This window comes from Quercus robur, chromosome 4 (genome assembly GCF_932294415.1).
Source record: "Quercus robur chromosome 4, dhQueRobu3.1, whole genome shotgun sequence".
Taxonomy (NCBI): domain Eukaryota; kingdom Viridiplantae; phylum Streptophyta; class Magnoliopsida; order Fagales; family Fagaceae; genus Quercus; species Quercus robur.
The window spans coordinates 1,488,094-1,497,594 of record NC_065537.1 but is presented as its reverse complement, the minus strand read 5'-3'; the positions used below and the strand labels follow the sequence as shown (position 1 = coordinate 1,497,594).

Genomic DNA, 9,501 nt, shown 5'->3' with positions numbered 1-9,501 from the left:
TAAATTATACAAAATATAATACTAAGAAAACATAAATATATTAACGTAAAAAAAATGCAAATATAAAAAGTTTTACAATTTGCTTCTACTAACAAAATTAAAAGGTAAAAAGGGATTGGTGAGATATAAAGTGAGAATTAAAAATACTGAAATGAAATTAATAAAGTGAGAGAAAGTCTGAAATAATAATAAACAAAAGGAAAATATAGAGAGAAGGGGGGGGGGGGGGGGGGGGGGGTGAGAAGAGCAATGAGGGATACATTCTAAGACTAAGAATTGAGCTGTTAAGAAGAGCAAAACTATTACAGCTACAAAACCAAAGAGAGTAGAGTTGTTGACACCACCGATGAAAACACATGGCCACGATATCTCTTTTGGTACCATTTTTTTAGGAAAATGAAATTAAAAATGATTTTTTATAGAATGGGTCAAACAATTTATGAATCTCAATTATTAGGGGGTTCTTATTTTTTATTTTTTAATGATATTTTTTGTTGAATATTTTGTTCATTTGTTGTTATTTAGCCTAATTTAGTTATTGTTTAGGTTATGTTTGCTATCTTTTGGCCCAATTTTTATTGTTATTATTTGGGCTTTTAATTTTTTGTTTAAAGGGTTAAGGATTATGTTTGGTGAGCATGGTTACTTACTTATTTTTGTGTAGTGCTAGGGCGACAAAAAAATGTCACTACAATTTTACAACATATCTAAACTAACATATCAAAAAAATTAAATTAGAGACCGTGGTGAGCTCATGTGTGAGTTGGCATACTAATTTAGAAATATAAAATTGTTGTGTCCTTAGCATTACTTTTATTTCTGTTAAACCGAAATTCTCAAGATTTTCAAGTCATTTATATATATATATATATATATATATAGAGAGAGAGAGAGAGAGAGAGAGAGGATAGTTTTTTTTTGCAAATATATTTTTTTGTTGGCAAGTCACCCTAACTTCTATCTATTTGTATAACCACCCCTGTTAGAATCCTTCACTTTGTAGCACAAGCATAGTAAGTTTTCTTAACTCTCTAAACTTTTATGATGGTGTTTCTTATTTGTAAAATAATATATTTTGTGACTTTTTTTTTTTTGTTGGATTCGTGTGTATTCTTGAGATATATATATATATATATATATATATATATATATATATATTAAACGATGAAATAAACAAAAACATACAAAAACATTATATATTATTAAAAACAATGTAAATAACTAAAAGTATAGATTATTAATAAAATCAGCATTATTATTATGAGTTCTGTTAACAGATATCCTTAGGATATTTGTTAATAAACCATTTTAAGAAAATTTTGATAGCTTTTGGTGTCTTAGCACCCATTGGTATACTTCTGGGTTCGATCCCTACATCTTCACTTTACAAAAAATGAGGGCTAGACCAAATTATTGAATGAGAAAGGACAGTGGAGTAAAGCCTCCAAGAAGCCAAAAACCAAATTCCTATAGTTAAGCTGGAATTGTTTCTGATCTTCTTAGGTACATTGAGCTTTACTTATAATGTTGTAACAACAACGGCGTTAAGGTTGTTTCAATGAGGCATACCCCATTGAAATGCTCAGCTAAAAAGGAAGAAAAGACCCATTCAATGATAATTATAAAGGATTAGATCCCAAGGGCCTTTTATAGCAAATATAATAAAGGGCCAGACCAAATTATTGAGTCAGCAACGACAATTGAACAGCCTCCAAAATGAGGAAAACCAACTCACTTTCCCACATGATTTAAAAAATGATTTTGCCCAAGTAACTATTCTGGACCCAAAAAAAAAATGCTGAACTAACTTCTCTTATGGGGTAATTCTTACATGGTCCGGAAGCAATACTCCCTCCTCTCACATGAGAGGTGGGCTCCATGGTGGGACCCACATGTGAAGCCCACTCCTCATGTCAGAGGAGGGAGCATTGCTCCTAGAACACCTAAGTTTTTCCTCTCTTCTCTTATGAGAGAACAATGACTTTCGCTACAACAATTAATCCTACCCTCCAATATCTTCATTCAAGAGAAGCTTTATCTCCTCCACTGGAAGAAATGTATTTATGTAAACAGTCACATCATATCCATGGTTAAAATGAGAGGATAAGATAGATCAATAATTTTTAACATCTAATATCTACAAATTATTTATTGATTTCAATTATAAAAGTACTAGTATGTAACTCATGCAAACACATAGATATATTTAAAATTAAATGCAATTTTTATTTTAAAAAAAATATATAATTAGTCAAATTATTAAAAAAAAAATAGCATCGTAACACATGCATTCATATAGATACATTTAAATTAAAAACAATTTTTATCATAAAAATATAAATAATTAGTCAAATTATTTTTTTTAAGTAAATGTAATTAGTCACATATTAAAATTCTTGCCTAAATTTAATACTACTTATGACTATTTTTTTATTTTTTTTATTTTTAATAAGATAGAATATGTAGTGATCTTTGCTATGTGGTTATTTTTATTGAGTATATGTGATTAGTTTTTTTTTTTTTTTAATTTTTTAATTTTATAGTTCATTAATATTAGATTTTTAGTATTTTACATTCATTAACTCACTTGACACAAAAATTAAAAAACTTAAGTGAACATATGACATAAACTTAAATGGATAATTATTTATAGTGTGGTCTCCACATAATTTCAAATTCTAATTGAAATTTCTTTAAACTTTTTTTTTTTTTTTTTAATAAATGCTGCATTCATTTATAACTCATGTCTAATTAAAAAAATTATTATTGACCAGTCAACGGGGGCAAGGGGAAACCAAAGTAAAAATATTGATGTTACAAAATTGCAGCTTTGACTGAGAAACGAACTTCAGCAATGTTGTCAGTCTAAATAGTTTGTTACATATGATCCCTACTTCAAAGTTTGTAAAGTCCATTTATCTGAATTGATTTCTGATGGCCAACGGTGCTGAAATTACTTTCGCTTTTCTCTCAACCATTCAACAAAACTGTCAAGGATCAGAGGCCAAGCTTGGTCGGAATCATAGTTGTGAAGTATGGTTAAGTAACCGTGATATCTGAAGCTCTAAATGAGTAGCATGCAAAAACTACTTCTAAATTCCCAGGCAGAATAAACTTCTAGAAGGAAGAAGCTTTTATAACTTTGAGAGCTGTTGATGAAAAAATAGAGGCAAAGAACCTACTATCACAACACCCTATGGCTGCAAGTCACCTACTATAGCATCTGTGAAGTATATAATACAATTTCCACAGCTGCATATCAGCAGAACCCATGAGAAAAAGCCAGTAGCAGTTTTTCCCTTTCTGCAGAAGGGCTGGGATGATCAGTTTATTTTCAGAAGCAACAATAAGTGGCATGACATTTATATTTACCATCAAGTTCTTCCCGTTAAATGCTCAGTTGCAAGATGGTCCATCCAGCTGCTCCAACTTCTTCACGAAGGGATGTTCTAGTAACATTGCAGCAGATGGCCTCTCCTCAGGAAGTCTCTGAAAGCAGCACGTACCGCAAAAAGTCCGTGCCCTCAGATGACAATGTTTCAGGTATAGGAGGGGTGTTATGCAATACATTGAAAATGGCTGCAACCTGCATCAAATATGATCAATGCAACTTAAACAAGACTGGGAAGATCTAAACACAAACAATATAATTATTGCAAAACATATAAATAAAACATATAAATAATCACACTCACTGTGTTTCATCCACATCAGATAGCACGGACGCGTTATGTATGAAGTATAATTTTTATTGATTTACTTGAATTACGGTGTCACGTAACTTGATTTATACAGAAAAGACAAAAATCTAAATATTGAAAAGGGATCGAGTATCAAATCGAAGAATTAAATATATAATTTTCTAAGTCACTGATTGTAACAGAAAGACCGGTAAGATCCACACATATAAATTCAGCGCACCTCACTTAAATTTATTGCAACACTTGAATTGTAGTCAACAACAAATTGGACTACAAGTTTCATTACATACATGCTGCTATTAACTTCACTTTACCACAACAAAACCAGCCACTAGTTGGTGACCGACAAGCACACTGCCAATACAACAGAATAATTTGCCAATTGTTGAAAATCCATGGGTCTTGATCTTTATGACCATAAAAAATAGGTGGTTGGGAGATTACCATGATAATCTAAAATAATAAGTCTCAAAAAATAAGGGAACAAGAACCAGAACTTGAAAATGTTGGCTGGCTGGTTGATGTGCTCTTAAGTCTAAACCAATCATTATGGGGTTGGTGGGTTGGCACAGCTGAAAGCTCAAAGATTCTTATTGGGCTTTGCGGGCTGTGGTGTGGGCTTCCAATAATTTGTTTTGTGGGTTTGTTTTAGGTTTGACTTAGTTGGTTTAAGTTTTTAATGGCTGTGTTGGGGTTTTATTGTGGTTGGGTAAAGGGTTCTTCGGCTTCTTATATGGGTTGGGTTGTGACAGTTTGTAAGATTTTAATATGAATCAGGTTGGGTGAAAGTTAGGTTTTTTTTTTCAATGGATCAGCGTTTGGTGACCTCTTGGGTGGTGGGACTCTTCGATGGTGCAGAGGACTTTGGCGATGGCCCTTTTTTATGGTTATTTTTTGGCAATGGTGGCAGGGTAGCTGGGCACTGTGGTTGGGTTTTCACAGATGGTTTTCAGATGGGAGGGTTTGCTGTTTGACTTGGGTTATGTGGCTGATGGGATGAGAAACATGGCAAAGGATTTTTATTTAGTTTAGATTTTCCAGTGGATGGAATATGGTGGTTTGGTTGTGCAGTGGTGGGATTTTGGGTTTGACTTGGGTATCTGGTGTGAAAAACGATGGTGGTGAGGTTTTTTTTTTTTATTATTATTTTTTTTTAATCTAGTTGACCATCGGTGATGCTCAAATGGATTGGAATTTGCTCTCATACCATGTTGTTGTAGGACAATATCAATAGAAAAATAAAAGAACAAAAATTCTGGTTGTGCTCCCACATCACAATGTAGCTTGATCTTAGCCTTATTCAGTTGTCAGCAATTTAGATGGGATAGACATGAACCACAACAGCTAATGCAAAGCAACAATCCAACCATATAAACTTCAAAATCTGAAAATGATGAGGTCTTGGTGCACGATTTTTTTTTAATCAAAATTTAATAAGAAATATGCAAAAAGAAAACATCAATTTATTGTAATACTGCAGGTTGAAAGTTCCCGATTAACAAAGAATATAAAGGAACATTAGGTGCTTACCTTTTCATACTCACCCCAAGGAGCTTTTCCAGTGAGCATTTCAATATTAGTACAACCCAAACTCCAAATATCTACAACAAGAGCAACATCAGAGCTGGAATCTCTCTGCAAGACAGCTTGCATGAGCTGCAGAAAGATAATGATCTCAGTAGGGGAAGATAAAGACCTATGACAAATTGATGTAGCAGCAAGAAAATGCCTCTGGAGCCATCCAGCATGGACTTCCCTTTAAAGAGAGATCAGCTGCTTGTTCAGTAAGCTGTGCAACAAGAAGTCCCAAATTGAACATGATGATACACCAACTTATAGAATTAGGTATCACTGCTAAACAAAGGTATTCACCGATATTTCTCTGAATTATCTTCAGCTTATTACTGTGGCCAGGGGGAAATTAGATTCTAGCAATAACAACAAACTCCTACCAAAGGATTCACAAGTTTAAAAGCAGGCACCTCAACATCCACCTACATGCTTGACGTATGGAATTGAATAGAACACAGAGAGAAATGCAATAATACCAATTGTAATATTTTACAAGAGCATTCTTCATACCAAGGATTACACTTCACTGATTCTGCTTTCTCGTAATAGGGGCCATGCTGTTGTCACAACCATAGACTCAATCACAATTGAGCATTTGAGCATACAAACATCAATTTATCTTCTTTTTTAAAGAAAATTATCCACAAGTATTGATAATCTTGTTTAATGAGAAAATAAGGAACAAGTAGGTGAAGTAAAGATATTTTTTCACCAAAAGTTCAAGAAGACAAGGGACTGTTAAGGAGAGTCTTTGACTCTATATACAGGAAGAAGAAGAAGACGGAAGAAATACCATCTACTACATGTCAAAAGGAAGAATGACTGCATCCAAAGAAAATCATTATGCAAGATAAAAATCAAAACACAAGATGATACAATAAAGAAGACAAAGAAGAAGACAACAATCTCACATGTTTAGCCATCCCAAAATCAGCAAGCTTGACAACTCCAGATGAATCAACAAGCAAATTAGCCCCTCTGATGTCCCTATTGAGACAAGAAAAGAAAAACTTTCCTAATGTCGTATTAAGCAAATTAGCCCCAAGACTACTACCACGTTAAAGTGATGCATAGAAATTTCACATGCGTAAGTGTTAAATTCTAATTTGCGAGTTGCAGCACTAAGTAGATTGTTTTAACAAATCAAATCAAACGTGAATTGTACCTGTGAATTGTCTTTGTGATATGCAAGTATGCCAACCCAGAGAGAATATGGCGAGTAAAATTGCGAACAACAGACTCTGTTATGGTTCCAAAATATTCATGAACATATCTGTTAATGGAACTAGGATGAACATACTCTAGATATATAAAAAACTGGTCATCGACCTCCATATGCACAACAATATTCATACATTGCATCAAGGACACTACTGTAAACAACAATGAGAATTTCTAAACATGCAACTGGGAGAATACTCACTATTTCGCCACCATAATAATGCACAATATTTGGATGCTTCAGCTGGCTGAGAACTTTGATTTCCTGAAACAAATAATTGGAATAATAGAGGCATGAGGCAAGAAAACCAAACAAATAATTATAAAGACAATTTACCAAATACTAATAATAATAATATATTTATTTGGGAAAGTTTTAAAGCTGAACATTTGAAAACATATGTCGTAGTAATAATAAATTAGGGCAAAAGCTTGACATGTTTGATTTCAATATATAATTATAGAGCAAACTAGTAGTGCAATAAATTCTGGAGAATGACCTGCTGTAACTGCTTTATACACTCTGCAGATTTTGGGTCATCAGGAAATAATTCAATTTCCTTCATTGCACATAAAGCTCCAGTTTCTTTGTAAGAAAAGAGTAACTGTACTAAAGACATTGCTGCAGGTAAATAAACTAGCATAAGAATTACATCAAACATATATACCTGTTGGTGGCCAAATAAACACTTCCAAATGAACCGCGCCCAATAAGTCTTCCTTTTTGCCATTGGCTATTCATCCATAATGACTCTGATTCAGCTATAGGTTGGGGAGTGGGAGCAGACGGTGAAGGCGTGGCTGCTCTAGGAGAAAGAGGTAATGGATGGACTTGTACAGGAAAATTACTTTCATTTTGCACTGTTGAGGTTTCAAGGGATTATTTAGAGTGATAAGTTATTTATTTAAATAAAAAGATATAAGTGGATTTTCCATTCTCTCTACCACCTCCAAAATATTGGGTCAATAGAAATCCAACTCAATTGAAACACTTTAATTGTTTAACCAAAAGAAAATTGTTATGAGTGTGTTCATTAAGTGCATTCACTATTATTAATTGTAAAAGAGATGTTAATAAAACCTGAATACAAAAATTTAAATAATAATTTTACATCTCAAAAAGCAAGAAAATGGTTTTTGAACAAAAGAGAAAAAATTATAAGATAGAAAATTAAATAAAAATTATTTAATCAATATTTAAATATTAAGAAACATCTCATTGAAAATTTATTGAGCCCCTGGAAACAGTTTACTTTTATTATGAAAAGGATTCTCTAGCACTTTAAATAACTTCCACTAATATGCAAACAATACTTCCTAAAAAAACCTAGCCAATTAAAAAGTAAAATTACACACACACACAAAAGAACAGAGAGATGAAAGTACCTTCAATTTTGTCATCAGGACAAAGCATTTGCACCAATGAAGTCTTCCGCATTTGCAAATCAACCTGACCAAACCTTGCAATCAGGGGCGGCCCAACATAATTTGGGGCCTAAGGCGAAAAATTTATACGGGGCCTTTAATATGTAAATATTAATTAAACAAAATTATTTAATATTAATCAAATTAAGGTTAATTTGATACATTAAATACATAAATAATACCAATTAGACTAATGTTAATTTCATATAGAGAATTGAATATCATAGTTGAATTATAAATATTAATAAAAAGAAATAAAAATATATTATGATTGAAAAAGATACTTTATTTTGGATATAAGACGATGCATAGTTAAATAAAGTTGTAATCTAATTTTTAATTTTATATTTTGATTTTAAGAGAGAGAGATATAGATATTATTTGGTTTATGGTTTTGTAGGATATTAATTTACAAAAATCAAAGTCTCAAACTCTTAGGGGAGATTAATCTATAATTGATGATTTAACACATTTGCAACATCTTTTTGAAATATTTTAGGGTTTCAGTTGAGTTAAGGTTCTATTGGTCTCGTACTTTGAGAGTCTTAATAGAAATGAAAAAGAAAAATGCGCTAATTAAAAGCACTATAAAATGTTCAAAATATAATGTGATATTGTCTCTCATTGATAAACTTCATCAATTTAACTAATAAATGTTTATATCACGTTTTTTGTTATTAATAATATGGCAATTTGTAAGCCAATAGTAAAATTTGTATATCACTAATAAAAAAAATGTACAACATTTAGAAAATATATATGATTGTATAAAAATTTGGGCCTTTAACTATGAAAAGTGGGGCCTTTTTATCCTAAGGAAAAATTTTTTTTTTTTGGTGGGGCCTTAGGCCTAGGCCTAACTTGCCTAGGCCTTGAGCCGGCCCTGCTTGCAATGTCCTCATCCAACTTGCAAAGTTTAATGGCGTAATGGACCTTGAAACAGTAGTTCCACCACAGGATTTTCGAGCACTTGCGAACCAGTTTCTCACCCTTTTTCATTTCTTCGATCAAGCCCAATGTTTCCTCTTCTGGGCAATCAAGTTGTTGGCTTAGTAGTTTTATATCATTGATCATAGGCAATAAACGATCTAGCGTGGATTCGAGGTGTTTAAGAATGGGTTTGAACATATGGGCTTTGCTTCCCACATTCTTAACTGTGTCATGCAACACTGCAAAAACCTCTAAAAATGTTGCCTCAAGAGCAGCCCCTCCAACATATGCTGCTGCCATAAATTGTTCTGTATCCAATATATGTTTAGATTAAGCTTGCGTAGAGTTTCTGTCTTGTATAAATAATAAATAATAATAAAAATATGCCAAAAATGAATTGAATTTTTTTCGTTTTTCTTTTTAAGATGAAATGAACTAGCAGTGAAATGAACTCCTACAAACATCGAATTCTTCTTAGCATTTATATTGTTAGAAATACTGGAAGATTGTATTGTATTTCATAAATAAAAGAATATACATCACTGCCTTTATATAGGAGGCATATGTGTGCAGTACAAGTAGAATGTAGTACAAGTACAAGTGTGCTATACAAGTAACCTAATTGGGCCTAAAGCCCATAACATAATATACA

General features: G+C 32.5%; 1 pseudogene; it reads right to left on the bottom strand.

Annotated features, from left to right (window-relative positions):
• Positions 1 to 2,709: 2,709 nt before the first annotated feature.
• On the bottom strand, positions 2,710 to 9,149 carry LOC126724588 (mitogen-activated protein kinase kinase kinase 5-like; annotated as a pseudogene).
• Between the last annotated feature and the right edge of the window lie 352 nt (positions 9,150 to 9,501).